The sequence below is a fragment of the Stenella coeruleoalba genome, assembly GCF_951394435.1.
Source record: "Stenella coeruleoalba genome assembly, chromosome: 10".
Taxonomy (NCBI): domain Eukaryota; kingdom Metazoa; phylum Chordata; class Mammalia; order Artiodactyla; family Delphinidae; genus Stenella; species Stenella coeruleoalba.
The window spans coordinates 60,931,607-60,949,046 of NC_137156.1; positions in this window are offsets into that span (position 1 = coordinate 60,931,607).

Genomic DNA, 17,440 nt, shown 5'->3' on the forward strand with positions numbered 1-17,440 from the left:
GGTGCAATTGGTTTATTCAGTATTGGCATTTGACACCAGTGCCCCTTCCCTGACCCTGTGTGCTGAGGCCATCACTGCCGGGATGCCCCTTCTCAGGGAAGATGGAATGATGTAACTGGACCTCCGTTATCCAAACCTGATCAGACCAGCGAGGAGGAAGCTCTGCCTGTGAGGCCCGCAGGGCCAGGCTGGGGGGCTGCACGTCCTGCGGCCTCAGGCTGGGAGTGGCCCAGGACTCAGGGATGCTATTCCTGCCTAAGGCTGGAGGTGGGCTCCTTGACCGCACACCCAGCCAGGGCTCAGGGAGGGTTTGTAGAGCAAGGAGTGTCCCGGCCACCCTCTAGCCTCTGGAATCTCCCAACAGCCCTGCACTTCTACTATCTTGGCTGTCTTGGGCTGCTACCCACCCCCCTGCCTTTACACAGGGACTGACTCTGTAAACATCACCCTGAGATTACCCCTGACCAGAGACATCCCACTTGGCAGCAGCTACAAATCACGATGCCAGACACTCGGGATCAGTGACCTTTAGAAGAGGCCGGGCGTGGCAAGGACCCCACAAGTGACTCACGTTTTATCTAGTGTGAAGGACCTCTGCCCCCACCGCCCTGCTCCACGCCCTCTGGCTTGCCCGATCCCCGCAGTCATGGGACTAGACACGATGCTCTGGCGAGTGTTTGGTTTCCTGCCAGTGCTGTTGACTCAAGACACTGTGTGGACCCTTGGGCACTCCTTGCTTTTCTGAATCCTTCTGAAGTGGTCCAGTCACCTCTCTGGCCCCATCTCTCCACGGGGCTTCTTCTCTCAAAGGCAGGGCTGCTTGTTGAGCCCAAGACACCCCTGGGCTTTTGCACAAGCCGCTCCTCTGCCTGGAAGCCCTTCTAGCCCTTCATCACTTGCCCGACTCGGGCTTGTCACCAAGTGTCAATCCTCCCACGGACAGTTCTTCCCTCCTCTCCTTCCCTTACCCCTTGGGCGGAGTACACACACACACACTCTGAGCTCCACCATGCCACCTCCCCTCGCCTTCTTCTGCTGGCAACATCACCATGCAGTCACCTGACCACTGGTTCGTCTTCCTGTTTCTAGAGGCCGGCTGGAAAGTCCTTAGCAAATATTTGGTGGATTCCCTAATCTCTTTGCATCTGGATGTCACTGCCCTTATGTTCAGGGACCAACCTGCTGAATTGCAAACTGGGACTTGGGACCTGACCATGGACTAAATATTTGCCTTTGGAGTCGTCCTCCAAAGGAGAAGAGGTTTCTTTCCCGGTCCACTCCCTCCCCAGGGCACTTGGGCGGCAGGGAGAGGGGGCCAACTTTATCATCCCTCTATCACTTGACCAGAGGTGCCTGTCGGGTCTGAGGGGGAGCAGCCACTCGAGGGAGGTGTCCCTGAGCCACAGTTCCAGGTCCACCCCTGGCCCGGCTGACCCTTTCGAGCCACCTCTTCCCAGAAGGCTTGGCTGGGGTTATTAGAATGTGCCTCTGGGAGCTGAGGATGGAATGTGCCACAGCGGTGCAGCTCCTTTTGTTTGCTCCTGGAACTGCTGTCTGGAGAATCTGACTGAGAGAGGCCTTGTTCACAGTTCCTGCATAAAATCTAAGGAGAGCTGTATAACGTATCAGTCATTTACACCTTAATGAAAACAAATGAATGCAATCTGGTCATTGAATCCCAGAACCTGAGGATCAAAGGGAGCCTTCAACCAGCACCCTTTCTGTCCACCCTTCTGTCCAGCTGGCTTCCATCCTGTCCATCAGTGCTGCTGCCGTAACTTGATACATTTATAAAACACACCCCCTACCCGCCGCTTCTCACACCCTTTGCTCTTTCTTAATGAGTTGAAAATTAAAATGCTAACCATGATCCTTGTTAATACAGGTATCCCTCCGTGAAATTACAAAAAACTGAAAAGGCACCAGGTCCAATGAGACCCTCCCTCATCTCCTAGACGAAGCCCGGTGACCTGGGAGGCTCCCAGACCCCCTGGGGTCTTTCAGAGAAGAGAAAGGAGAGAGGGTCCACCTCACTGGCCCACGGTGGGAGGTAACAGCTCTGAGGTGATGAGGAGGCCATCCGCCTCAGGAAGAATGTCCTGTATTTTCTAATTCTCCATGCCCAGAATGACTGCAGTCAACAGGGCCCAAACAGGTCACTGACAAGCATACCTGGAAATGTCACCATCCCTAAAGAGGCCAGGTGGTGCATGGGGGTGGGGAGACCCCTCACCTCATCCACCCTCCCTACAGCAGGACACACACAGAGCAGGGCTCTCCCACCCTGCCTTTCCAGCTCTCCTGCCACCCTCCTCTGTTCCCTTCCATCCCAGGAGGGAGAAGCAGATGGGAGTGAAGTACAGCTGAGCCCAAAGAGGAGCCTTGAGGCTGCAAGTGTGTATAAACAGAGGCGAGAACCACAGGGGAAACTACTTTGAAGTCTCCATCTGGTAACAAATGAAACTGTGGAAGATAAGGCACATGGTTTCCCACTGCAGCAATTTGTCTTTGATCGGAAGAGGCCATCTCGCTTATTGGGGAGGGGGCTAGGTCTTGAAGCCACAAGCCTGGGTTTGAAGACTCCTTCTGCCACTAACTAGCCTGCTGGGGGTCTAGAAGCACTGCCTCACAGGGTGTGGGGAGATTTTTGAATGATGAAACACTTAGCACCATGCCTGGCACATGATAAATGCTATCGAGGAGCAGGAAGAAGAGTAAAGAGTGTAACGAAGACTTGGCGCCATAGGTAGAGCTGCAGGAAGCATATGGAGCACCTTATGGTCTGCAAAGCTCTCTGGGTTCTGTTCTTTCACCTGATGCTCTAGGAGGCTCAAGCTGTAATCATCCCCACAGCACAGAGGAGAAAACTGAGGTTTCAAAGTGCCAAGAGACTTGCTTGTCATCCACATGGATTGCCCAGTGGAAAGCAAAACAGAACACCAGAAAAGGAGAGTAGGTCTGTTGAGGCCATGCAGAATTTCGCCAGCAGAAAATCTAGAAAGTCATTCCTTGCCTATTTGCACCATGCACATTTGGAGTCTTGTGGGTGCAGCGTTGTGTTTACACATCAGGGGTACCATGATCTTTCCAGAGTCCGGCTCCAGCTGCGTGTGCTGCGCCCGCCCCCCTGCCGCAGATAAATGCGGACTGGGTAGGGAGGAGAGCCCTACGCACGTACTTCCCGTTTCCCTGCTAGTTTCAGGGCATTCAGACCTCATGAGGCCAACTGGACATTCAGCCCAGGGCTTGACAATGCACCAAGGCAGATCTTGGCAGGCCCGCACGTGGATATCACCGTCTTTCATGTGTCCAGGTCTCCCCACCCCCATCACGTTTTCGGTTAGAGATACCAGTACATTCGCGTACCCTCTGTGCAAGCGCAGCCAACGCAAACGCTTCGAGTTGCCCGTTTACGCCTGCATCCGAGCTCCACCTAGTGGCAGGTGTTGGACATGGCGTCCAAGTGTGCATTTTCTTCCGGAGCCATTTGCCTACACTGAGTCATTGAGTGCTAAGTGGACACTTTGACCTCGGCACCCCTGAGGCCCTGGTCCTCTGCGACCCTGTCCATGTAACCTGCCCTGTGCCAACCCCTTAGCTTTAACCATGCCGGGAAGCCTCAAGGCACTAACTGGCTAATTATAAACCCTGTCCAAGACTGCTCAGAGCATCCTCCCTCTTGCTCTCAAAGCCCACAGAGCTCTGTGATGTCCCAAAGGCCTGGCCAGAGCTGAAGTGGCAGCCACCTGACATAGTAGAAAGTATATAAAAGTAAGCATCCAAAGACCTGAGTTCTAATTTCACTGTCTTCACCTGAGAGCTAGGTGGACCCGATAAGTCATCCAAGTGCTTCAAATCCACCTGTCCCCTTCTGTGTAACTAGGATAAGACTCAGCCTCAATATCACATCAAGTCATGGTGAATATATGCTGAACAAACATATATTTCTCTGCAAGAATCCAACAAACAAGCCAAGTGAATTTCTACATGTTTTAAAGAAATAGGTGGCAATCCTTATGCCCTGTTTTTCCTTGCCTCTGTAGATGCTGGTTTCTCAGCCTGGCATGCTCTTTGCCCCACTCCTCTTAGCTAATCCCTCCCTCATACACCCATCACCTCCTCCAGTAAGCCCTCCCTCCTCCCTCCCCTGAACTGAGTACCTCCATCTCTAGCTCGCACAGCACACTGCTATGGCTCTCGTAACACTTAGTTGTCGTCATCTGTTCCTTTTCTCTTCACTTGACTAAACTGCATGCTCTTTCAGCGAGGGGACTGTCTTCTTTACTCTTGTATCCTTGCTGCCCAGCACAGAGTCCAGTATACAGTAGGCTCTCAATCCCGCTTTGTCTTGAATGACTGAAAAAACTGAACGAAATAAACAAATGGGTCATGAGGATGTTCTCTGTAATCCTCCAGAGGCCTTTATGTTTTAGATCTGAAATCCACCTGCCTTTTTATGTATATGTGAGGTAGAGGTAAAGATAGACTTTTTCCCATATAGATATGCGGTTGACCCAATACTTTTATTTAAAAAGACCATCTTGTCCTCACTACATGGCAGGGTCACCTTTGTTATAAATCAGGTGACTGTATATGCGTGCGTCAGTTTCTAGACTTTATTCTGTCCCATTGCTCAGTTATTCAACCAGGTTCCTGAGGCAAAGACCCCATTACAGACATTTTCTATGCAAATAAATAACAAAGTTTATGCCAATGACAATTTTAAGCGGTGCCACGCCCACTTGGGAGCCCAAGGGGTGGACAGAGCCAGAGGAAGTGGCCAGGCTGTGAGCTCAGGGTAGGTTACAGCCAGCTCTGAGAGTCTGTGCACCTCATGGAACCAAACAAGGGGTAGATTGTCCCTGTAAAAAGAGGGGAAACAGAAAGGCAAGCCAGGGCCCCAAGTCAGGAGGAACCAGGCATCACCTAAAATCTATGACAAGAGCCGAGGGAATGCATGCACCGCCTGGGGCCGAGTCCACTGGTACCTGCTGCTATGGCATCTGGCTCTCGGCCCTGCAGGCAGCTTTTAGGAAGGCTCTCCTACAGAGCAGCTCAGGGCATCACGAGGCTTCTGACAGCTGGGGCTGGGAAGGCTGCAGAGAATCAGGGAGGGGAAGATATTGAGAAAGGCCCCAGTTCCTCTTTGACTTCACTTGGGAATCTCAAATGAGTGAAGAGGCTGAGGGGAGGGGAGGGGAGGGGAGGGGGGATCTAATAGCAGGGCACTTGGCCCTCCTAAAGTAGCGGTGCTGCCACAGCGGAATGGGGCCCAGAGTTGCCGGCTCTTCCAGTTTTCCAAGAGAAGCTGAAAATCCAGACTTGCACGCCAGATTTTTAACTATTGGCAGCTAATTATTTTTAATTGTAAACACCGTGAGCGACATAAAACACACCTGCAGGCCATATTTGATCGTATCTGATTGGTATCTGATTGGTTTCTTTGAAATCAATAGAGGAAGAAACAAATTACTTTATCCTTGAGTCCTGGGTATTGTTCAGATATCAGGAGAGTGTGGAGGTGGTGTCCCCTACACACTGAGAAAATTTATTGTGAAAATAAGAAAAATAAATAAATAAACGTGCCCCCCCCTGCTGTGTTACTTTTCCAAGTATAATTGCATTTTAAAAATCTGGGGCTAATTTTGAAGGTAATAATTGTTTGATTCTCACTTTGGGTTTGTGTTGATTATTTTAGAAAATGTGTTGAAGCATATTTTATTTTCCAGTCTTGTACCACTTCAATGAAAATTCGTTACCAACAGAGCTTTCTGAACTGAAAAGGAAGAAATCAAACTGTAGGTAAATAAAGTAAACAGGCATGCTAAATAAATAAATTCTTTGTACATGAGGTACCTGGCCCATACTGATGAAATACAAATAAGGGAATATTTCAGCCTTAGAAATAGAACAAAAAACTATGGAAAGAATAAGTAAATGAAATGATACTATGTCAAGGATCATTTGGGACAACTATGGTGCAGGAGAGAAAGCATTAGAATCATAAGATCTGGTTTAAGTCCAGACTCTGCCCTTCTGGATAAATTACTTAACTTCTGGATGATAAGATTATATATTCCTGCCCTGTTGGAGTCATTCCTCTGGCCAGTAAAAAGAGCAGAATCGAGTACATTTACACGTAGGTGAAGCTTCAAGAGCTTGTGAAAGCTTTTCTGTGCTTTTCTTTCCTTTTGATACAGTGATCAGCAACATTCCAGGTGGCGGATACTCTGTCACCAGAGTTCTATCATGAAAACAATGATGCAGAAGAGGGTCTCAGAGCAACCCACCATGGACTTGAATATGAGCAAGAAATAAACCTTTATTGTCTTAAGCCATTGAAATAGGGTGGGCTACTTCTTACTGCAGCATGTTGTACCCCATCTCCACCCCAGTCTGTAAACAGAATCCTTATCTTTAAAGGAAATTTTAAAATACCTACCTTAGAGCATAGTGATGCATGTTACCTCACCCAGCAATGAGGACCCCGAATTACTCATTTTTCTAAGTATACCACATACCTCATGTCCTCTACTCCCCATTATATATTTTACATATAATTATATGTTGATATTTTTGTTATATTGTGTTTCCTGAAGACAGGAATCCTGTCTTTTCATCTATAGATCTCAAATAACAACAACAAAAATCAAGCCATTTCAAGTCGGGCTTTTGCACCCAAAGCAAAATACATCATTCAAGGCACCATAAGAAAGACATCCTAAGCTCATCTTCCTGCTACAGAAAGAGATGGCATTTGGTGGGGGCCGGAAAGAGGCCAAACGCTGAACCGCCCAACCGCAGTGCAGAACTGCAGCCCAGCTTGAAGGGCCAGATGCGAAGGGGAGACCAAAATGAAAGCTATCAACAGAATAAAAGAACACACAGGCAGGAAAACAGCAGGAGGGCTGCAGAGAGAGAGAGAGAGAGAGAGAGAGAGAGAGAGAGAGAGAGGCAGGCACAGGGAAACAGACCAAGAACATGAAATGTGCTATCACTGATTTGCATGTTGGACTGGGCCGATACACACCATTTTTGGAGTAGAAAATGAGAAAGCATGTTTTTTAATGAACAAGAGAAGAGAGTGTGCCGGCAGATTCATGGTAACCTGGGAACAGGGCCAATCTCTTCCAGCCAAAATTAAATCCCCACAAAAAGAGGGGTGGGTATGTGAATAAAGACCCATTTTATTTCTTTATAATTTTATTTTTTATTTTTGCCTGTGTTGGGTGTTCGTTGCTACGCGCAGGCTTTCTCTAGTTGCGGCGAGCAGGGGTTACTCTTTGTTGTGGGGCACGGGCTTCTCACTGCAGTGGCTTCTCTTGTTGTGGAGCACGGGCTCTAAGCACAGGGGGCGTGGGCTCAGTAATTGTGGCTCGCGGGCTCTAGAGCATGTGGGCTTCTGTAGTTGCAGCGCACGGGCTTAGTAGTTGTGGCGCACAAGCTTTGTTGTTCCACGGCATGCACGTAGGATCTCCCTGGGCCAGGGATCGAACCCGTGTCCCGTGCCTTGACAGGCGGATTCTTAAACACTGCACCACCAGGGAAGTCCTAAAGACCCATCTTAAACGAAGAGAAGAAAAGGTATTTGGGGTTGAGAGATACCGTGTGTCCTAAGGCAGGCTCGTTGAATCTTTAAGCATAATAAACACACATAAGGAGAATAAATGCTTCTTAATGTATATGGTTCAGCGGCTGGAAGCCCAAGAACAAAAGGCAGAAGGAGTAGAAAACAGGGCATTTTTGCCATCCCAGGTCACTGATGTTGTCACTCATTTATTCCATGTACATTTAGCAAGCCCCAGGCCCCTGGCGTTCATGACCCAACTTGGACCACGGGATGATGTCACCCTCCCTACCTCATTCGTTGTGCCTTTTCTTCCGCAGCACCTCACTAAGGGTTCATAAATGCTTTCCTTCCACTCTGTACCCCTCTGCCTTGGGCAAGCGCCCAACCCCTGTGTTCCTGACCCAGCCTGAACCACAACCCCCAACATGCCCCCCAAGACAGAGGATCAGAAGTATGTCAGAGCATTTGTGTTGATTTCTTTTAGAAGTGATAATATAGGGTCTTTTTAAACTACTTATCTTTTAGAGTTCCCTACTGAAATATTTATTAATGGAATGATATATTTGGAATTTGCTTCAAAATAATATTGGATAATATTACATAGCGATTTTTAAACAAAACAAACAAATGGATGAATTTCACAGACAATGTTGAGTCAAGAAACTACACCCCAAAAGAGTATGATTACCTCTAGATGAAGATCAAAAACAGGCAAAACCAACCTTTTGAGAAACAAGTTAGAATAGTGGTTAGAATGCCTTGCAGGAGATGGGAATAAAGACACAGACCTACTACAGCATGGACTTGAGGATATGGGGAGGGGAAGGATAAGCTGTGACAAAGTGAGAGAGTGGCATGGACATATATACACCACCAAACGTAAAATAGATAGCTGGTGGGAAGCAGCCGCATAGCACAGGGAGATCAGCTCGGTGCTTTGTGACCGCCTAGAGGGGTGGGATAGGGTGGGTGGGAGGGAGGGAGACGCAAGAGGGAAGAGATATGGGAACATATGTATATGTATAACTGATTCACTTTGTTATAAAGCAGAAATTAACACACCATTGTAAAGCAATTCTACTCCAATAAAGATGTTAAAAAAAAATGCCTTTCAGGGAGTGATGGTGATAGAAATCAGAAGAGTACCTACTTCTGGGTGGTGGGTATTGACTGGAAGGGGACAGGAGGGAACTTTCTGGGATGATTGAAATGTTCTACATCTTGTCTTGCTGATGGTACACAGGTGTAGATAATTGTCAAAATTCATCAAGTGCTCAAGATATGTGCTTTTCATTATATACTAATTATATTTCAATAAAAGTAGGTTTTAGTCTCTTGCTATCATAATAGTTATTTTTTAGCTTAAAGAACACTTACTCTGGCCATCGGTTTTCTTCATGACTAACGCTATGGACATTCTCTTTGTACATAAATCTCTGTGCAAGCACACAGGCATTTAATTTTCCTTACCTGTGAAGAAATGAATGAAAATAACTGTACTGTTATTTAGCTATGAGAATAATTCTCTCCAAGAGCCAGAGAAACTTGGAAAAACCCCGCAGGAGTTTGTCACTAACAAATCATCCATTTAGGGATTTTCATTCTGAATTACCACTTTTTCTCATGAGGTATGTCAATGATCCATAACACAGAGGACCAATGAATATAAAATGAATGTTCTCATTTGAGGGGCCAAAATGCACCATATGCAGTGAGCTAGAGAAAGCCCAAACCCAGCTGTCTAGGTGAAGCCAGGGACCTCTCTGCCCTTCACTGTCAGGCACTGGAGGGCATTAGGGTGGAGGTGACCCACACACACCCCTCACAAGTCTAAGGGTTCTTCATGAAGAAGTGAAGCTGTTCCCCAGGAAAGAACTTGAGCCTTGGAAGCTAAGCACATTTTGAAAATAAACATTCAGTAACTCAACAGAGAGAAGGAGGATCTTCCCAGTCCTAAGAATAATGTTGGATCACCTAGAGGGTCACCTTAGTCAAGGTTAGCCTGGCTCTGAGTAGGAGACTGAAGACCTAGAAGCTCCGGTCTCAGCCTGAATTTATTCCTTCTTCCTCTGGTGTTGTTTATAGTTTTAAAATATATGGCAGTTGGGACTTCCCTGGTGGCGCAGTGGTTGAGAATCCACCTACTAATGCAGGGGACATGGGTTCGAGCCCTGGTCCAGGAAGATCCCACATGCCATGGAGCAGCAGAGCCTGTGCTCCACAACTACTGAGCCTGTGCTCTAGAGCCCGTGAGCCACAACTACTGAGCCCACGTGCCACAACTATTGAAGCCCACATGCCTAGAGCCCATGCTCCGCAACAAGAGAAGGCACCACAGTGAGAAGACTGTGCACCGCAACGAAGAGTAGCCCCCGCTCGCCGCAACTAAAGGAAGCCCACGCACAGCAACGAAGACCCAACACAGCCAAAAATAAGTAAATAAATAAATAAATTTAGTTAAAAAAAAATATCTGGCAGCTTTCACCTGATTGGCGTTTTTTGTCAGTCTACTGAATTAATTCAGTCTACTGAAGTTTGCTGGCATTCTGCAGCCATTTCACCTGCTGAGGATAATTCAGTAGAATTATAAAACTTGATTCACATTCTGTCTTGTGCTCCACAGATTATACATAGAGAGAGAGATTAAAGATTAGGGAGACGATTCAGGCAAGAAGGGAACAGCATATTTACATAAACCCAAAATATCTCCCACAAAAGTACATATTAACTACAAAAGGAAAAACAGGAATTTAATGGTGGAAAAACCTGATGGACACCACCTTAACCAAATGATCGACATTCACAGCATCAATAATGAAATCAACCCACAATGTATGCCTCATAAGATACACTGAGAAGGACACAATATCACTTCTGGGATATTCTTGGCCAAAATGCATAATCTGAATCTAGTAGCGAGGAAACGTCATAGAAACCCAAGTTATATGTCAAAGTCATGAAAGACAAAGAAAGGCTGAGGAAGTGTTCCAAATTAAAGGACCCCTGAGAGACATGAAAACTAAATGCAATGTGTGATCCTGGGTTAGAATAAAAATAACTATAAACAACATTAATGGGATAATTGGCGATACTGGAATGTAGACCATAAATTGGAAAATAGTATTGGATCAATGTTAAATTTCCTGAATTTGACAACTATGTTGAGGTTACATAAGAAAATATTCTTGCTCTTGGATATTCCCATGGAAGTGTTTAAGGGACAGGAGGCCTTCAATTTACTCACAAATGGTTCAGAAAAAAAAAGTGTGTGTACACATGTATGTATATACACACACATACACACACACACACATATACATATGGAGAGAGAGGATGATAAACCAAATATGGAAACTGTTAATACATAATTGGTGAATCTGTGTGAATCTTTTTTCAAATGGGGTAAAAATGAGGGTGGAGATCTGAACAAGGCTCATCCCCTCTCTGGATCACTCTCATACCAGAAAAAGTCAGAAGAATTCTCAGTCGATCCCAATAGCAACAAATTGAACTGGTTTTTGGGTCTATGTGTGTCCAGCTAGAGGACCTAAAATGACTCAGATCACCTTCGTTTTTTCCCTTTGTTTCCATGGTTAATGTCCTCTCTCACATAACAGTACCACTTTTTTCTTAGAAATGTCACATGCTTAAAATCTAGGCACAAGTAAAATAAAGTTGTAAACAATGCCAAATTTTGCTCCCTTCCTCATCAATAAGGAAAGATTAAACGTGCTGCTTCTCACGTTGTTCATTTCCCTTTTGCTTATAACAAGCACTCATCTACTAAGATACATTTGCTTTTTTTTTGGCTGCGTTGGGTCTTCATTGCTGCACGCAGGCTCTCTAGTTGCGGTGAGCAGAGGCTACTCTTCGTTGCGGTGTGCAGGTATCTCATTGCTGTGGCTTCTCTTGGTGCAGAGCACAGGCTGTGGGCGCGCGGGCTTCAGTAGTTGTGGTGCACGGGCTTAGTTCCTCCGCAGCATGTGGGATCTTCCTGGACCAGGGCTCTCAAACCTATGTCCCCTGCATTGGCAGGCAGATTCTTAACGACTGCGCCACCAGGGAAGTCCCTGCTTAATGTTTTAAGATAATCTTTTCTGCATGTCCTTATAGTAATCCTATCATTGTGGGAGCAGTTTGTTCAATATGTAAACAAACTAGGATCTGTAGATATTATTTGTATTTTAATACGTAGTGAGGGCTGTTTTACAATTTATAGCTCATGAATCTCTATATATTTACTGCTTGGTCTTCTGGTGACATTAAGTTACAGCTTGAATTAGGATAAGGGTAATAACTACTTATACAAAGATGCTTTAGTAACTTATTTCTTCATAAAGCACTTATAGAGGGACTTCCCTGGCGGTGCGGTGGTTAAGAATCCGCCTGCCAATGCAGGGGACACGGGTTCGATCACTGGTCCAGGAAGATCCCACATGCTGTGGAACAACTAAGCCCATGCGCCACAACTACTGAGCCTGCGCTCTAGAGCCCGCGAGCCACAACTACTGAGCCCTCATGCCACAACTACTGAAGCCCGTGTGCCTAGAGCCCGTGCTGTGCAACAAGAGAAGCCACCGCAATGAGAAGCCCGCGCACCGCAATGAAGAGTAGCCCCCACTCACCACAACTAGAGAAAGTCCGCGTGCAGCAATGAAGACCCAACGCAGCCAAAAATAAATAAATTAATTAATTTTTAAAAATCCTTTATCTAAAAAAAAAAAAAGCACTTATTGAAAGCCTTCAACATGTCAGGCACTCTGTCAGTTATTTGGAATAAGATAGCTGTATGAGTTAGACATGTCAGCCAATCATGGATTATTTACTTTTCTTATACTAAAAACAAAACAAAACAAAACAAAAAACCACCACAAGGGCTGCAAGTTCAAATGAGAAACAACAATTGATGCCTCCTGATCACCATCTTTCAGCACCAGGTTCACAGAGATCTACTTATCATTCAGTTTGGGTTTCCATGTGAAGAGTGAGTTGGAAAGCCAGAAAAAAGTCCAACAGTCCCACAGCCAAGAACTAGACTAAATATATCAAATCCCAGCGTTGGACAATTCATGGTCAAGCTAACACAGTAGCTCCCAGCTCTCAGTTTGTAAATAATCTTCCCCAAACCAGGGCTCCTTGGAGAAATGGTTGATTTCAGGTCTGGGGATGGGAATTATCAGCCAGAAAACACAAAAATGATTAAAGACTAATTAGGACATGGCCAGAGGACACAAAGGCCAGATTGAAAGGGCTCCCAGTGGCCAAATGCGGGATAATTTAAGAATAATAAGAGGAAGAACTATAATTGATTATAATACATTGAATGATAATTTTGTAAAAAAGCATGAGTCCACAGTGATACTTAGAGTAAAAGGGGATAAAAAGATCTTTTTTTTTTGGCCACACTGCGTGGCTTGCAGGATCTTAGTTCCCCTACCAAGAAATGAACCTGGGCCATGGCAGTGAAAGCGTGGAGTCCTAAGTACTGGACTGCCAGGGAATTCCCTAAAAAGATTTTCTTTACAGAGGAATACTGGCTAATAAACATAGAAGAAATGATAGAACTGGAAAAGTACTCTCTTGAAATCCCCAGTGACCGATTCAGGAAAAAAATCATTAATGGATTCTAAAACGATTACACAAAAGGTTGTTGGGGAATAAGAAATTACCATGATGCTGAAGTATCAAGCCATAAATTATATAGTGATTTCAACAAGAAAGGTACTTTTACAATGGAAAGATCTAGTGGTCACCACCTTAATCAAATGGTCAAACTTAGGGTCATTAATAGTAGGGAGTCTTGGCATTTAGTGCCTCCTGAAATGCAGTATGAAAGACACAACATCACCATCACAAGTTTTTGCCAGAAATGTTTGCCAGAACCTAATCAAACCTCTAGACAAACTTCCAGGATACAGGAAATAGAGAAGAGAGGAACAAGTCAATCCCCAGAGGAACTAACCATACAATTCAAGACTAGGGGATATTTTACAAGACAATGTTTTTTTTAAATTAACTACCCTTGTATTAGCACAAAACAAACCAACCCAGCAGCCCCAGGGCCCAAGAATAAGTTAAGACACAGACAGGCAAGGAGTGATTTTCCCAGGCCCAGGTATGGCGCCCCAGGCCTGAGTGGCACAAACTTCCTGAGCAAACTCCCAAGGGGACTGCGAGTTCGAGGATGCTGGAGGGGCTTTTCCTTTGAGATGAGGGAAATGGAGCAAGGTGTGGGTCCAAAAGGGGCCCGCTGTGAACATGAGGACACTGGATCCTGTCTGGCGGCCTTGCCCGGCCATCCCGCCAGTGGCTTACCTCCACAAGTAGGGCCCTTGATGGCAGAGTAGATGAAGCTCACATTAGATTCCTGGGACCAACTACAGGAATCCAGGCAGGAAGAAGGTGGTGCTGGAGACACCTGGAGATGGGCCGCCTCCAGGCCCACACCAGTCAGGATCAGCACTCTTAATTGTGATTTCATAAGGAGGAGAAAATAAACCTGCCCTGGACCTGCTTAAAGCAGACACGGAATAAATGGAAGCTGTTCCTCTCCTGCTCCCCAGTCCCAAGAGCAGGAGCAGGAAGGAGGCCAGCACCACCTGGGGGCTCTTCTGCATCAAAGAGTGTTGAGGTTTCTCTCTAAGGAACAGCTAGCATTTTAGGTTCGGGTCAGTTGATGTTCCCTGGAGGTCTCTGCCAGCTTGTTTCTCAATGTCTCCATAACAGACCTAGGCTTGGGGGTAGGTAGAAAAATCAAATAGAATGAGCATGTCATCTTTCTGGGGGGATATATGTTGTAAAGAACAGGGTAAAGCAGTCAAGGACAAGGTGGAAAACATGATGCAAAGGTTCATCTAATGACTTATCAGAGCTTACTGCGGCATCTTGTGGATGTGGGAGGGTGATTAAGAAAGCGGCTTGTGATTTGCAGTTTTTTTTAGTTTTGTTCTGCTGCTGTCAATCATCAAGAAGTGATGATAATTGTTTTTCCTCTCCCAGGAGAGTAGCCAGGTATCTCACAAACTAAAATCTGGATTTTTCTCTCCTTATGGGTGCAGTTAATAAGTGTTTTTCTTAAAAAAATAAAAAAGGAAAGAAAGACAAAGAAAAAAACTGCAAATCGGGAGTTTAGCATGAAAACAATATCTAAAAAAATAGGCATTTGCTGTTAAAAGCATAAATTTGTTGAGGGCATTAACTAGACTGGGGAGAGATGCAATGCAGGCTTTGTGCTTTTCTGGTTGGAAGGGAAATCTAGAATGAAGATAATTGTTCCCCCAGGATTGGAAAGAGAAATGGTAGGCATGGGTACATGAGTCGTGCATATTCAGAGGGTCTGAGGTGGCAGGACTGCAGGTGAGTTTGTCCACTGGTCCTTGGGAGGACTGAGCCATAAGCCCTGCAGTGTGGCAATCTCTGGGGATGGCACAAGGTAATGTGTTTACGAAGTCCTCTGGATCATTTTTTTTTTTTTTTTTTTTGCAGTACGCGGGCCTCTCACTGTTGTGGCCTCTCCCGTTGTGGAGCATAGGCTCCGGATGCGCAGGCTCAGCGGCCGTGGCTCACGGACCTAGCCACTCCGTGGCATGTGGGATCTTCCCAGACCAGGGCACGAACCTGTGTCCCCTGCATCGGCAGGCGGATTCTCAACCACTGCGCCACCAGGGAAGCCCCCTCTGGATCATTTTTAACACGTTCAAGTTTGAGAAGAACTGGTCTATAGTATAATTCCATTGGGGGTTTAAAAAACTGTGAGCAAGTATGTGTATACACACTCATACATACGTACGTATATTAAAAAATCATCAGCTAGAATTACAGCACATTGCCATGCCCTGGCTGGTTAAAAAAAAAAAAAAAAAAAAAAAAAAGGGGTATGGGCCCAGCATGATCAACTTGTACCAAGCAGCATTTACTCCTTGGAAATGCCCCCTGCTACATGTGGCCAGTGGAAGTAGGGAATGCTGAACAAAATCTGGGTAGAAGGAAGAAAGGGATTGGCTGTTTTTAGGCACCCAACAGTAGCTGCCACATATGTTTATACTGCTCTTCACAGAGTTATTAATTTTAGGTAGAATCTGTTGTGTTCTATCTGGTTGTGTTCATTGAGGATGTAATTTTTTACATCTCACTATACTCCCTCATTCTCCCAATATAATTATAACACAAATTTTGGTTATAAAAAACTGTAGTATTTATCATGACTGTAAATATTGTTACTTGATAAGCCAAGGTGTGTTTTATGATTTATGACTACATTTTCTTACTCAACTTTTTGCTTTTCCTGTACTTCACAGTTGCCTGGATTTTTTTTTCTTTTGTAATTTGCTTTGTTTTGTATTGGCCCTTATTATTTTTTTCCGAATTCTCTCACAGATCTGTGAAACAATATTTTTTCTGAACACTCAAACACTTCAAGTAATCTATTAGCTCCTTTTTTTTTTCCTGGCCATGCCATGCCTCATGTGACATCTTAGTTCCCCGAGCACGGAATGAACCCGTGCCCCCTGCAGTGGAAGCACAGAGTCTTAGCCACTAGACTGCCAGGGAAGTCCCCATCAGTTCCTTTTTTGTTTGTTCGTTGTTTGTTTGTTTTTCACCTCTCTCTCCCACAATGCTTTATCCTTCTATTCCAGTCTGAACTGGTTACTGTTGCCTTCTTGGGGCTTCCTTTCTCCTTCTCTTGTGCTGGATTTCCAATTTCCTAGATCTTCTGTACTTTTTCTACATTACTTTCTCATTTTTCTGAAGCACACATATTCTTGTAACATGACGGTTAAATTACTTAGTCCTTGAATATCCAAAAATACATTTATATTACTTTTTTATATTTCAAATTTATAGAATGTTTGTAAGAATAAGAATAGTACATAAAACCTGTTACCTTTTACCTACATTCACCTACTATTAACATTTTGCTCCATTTTCTTTAGTATTTGCTTTTTCTTTCTCTCCCTCCTTCTCTCTCTCTCTCTCTCTCTCTCTCGTGGGTGGGTGGGTGGATGGATGGATGGACAGAGATAGATAGATGATCATTTTTTTCTGAAATATTTAAGAGTAATTTGCATACATTATGGCCCTTTATCCATAAATATTTCAGTGGGTATATTTCCTCAGAATATTCTCTTACATAATAACAATACTGTTATCTTTAGTAAATTTAATATTGTTTAAATTAATTAATTTATTTTTGGCTGCGTTGGGTCTTTGTTACTGTGCACAGGCTTTCTCTAGTTGCGGCGAGCGGGCGCTACTCTTCGTTGCGGTGTTGCTGAAAAACGGGATAGACTAATAACCCACAGAGACGAAGAGAGAATTAGAGTACGTGATTGCACACGGCATAACTGTCTCCTGCCTCTCTGGGACAACAGCACAGACGTCAAGTTTTTCAAATGTGAAAAGCAGTGCCATTTACTATTTATAGATTAGCTCCGGAAAAATAATAAAACAGTAAAATAGAACAAAAGGTATAATAGGGGCAGGGTGGGCACATGGCTGTTAGTGCAGGGCTGTTAGCGAGCATCCGTTAGCGGTCCCGCTCGGCCATTGGTTGGCACCGCAGGGGCCCCCTCCCCCTCCTCTGTGTAAAAGGAGCCCGAATTCTGACTGAAGGAAGATGGTTCTTTGTCACACTAGTCTGCCATCTTCCCGGTCTGCTAGCTTCCCCATTAAAGCCATTATTCCTTGCATCAACAACTCGTCTCCCGATTTATTGGCCTGTTGTGCAGCAAGCTGGACGAGCTTGGACTCAGTATCAAAGGAACCCTTAATTTATGAGAAATGTTCTATTTCTTTTATTAAAAAAAACTGTAGACATCAGCTAAAAAATAATAAATCATGACTGTGTCAACCATGTATGTACTAGGTGTT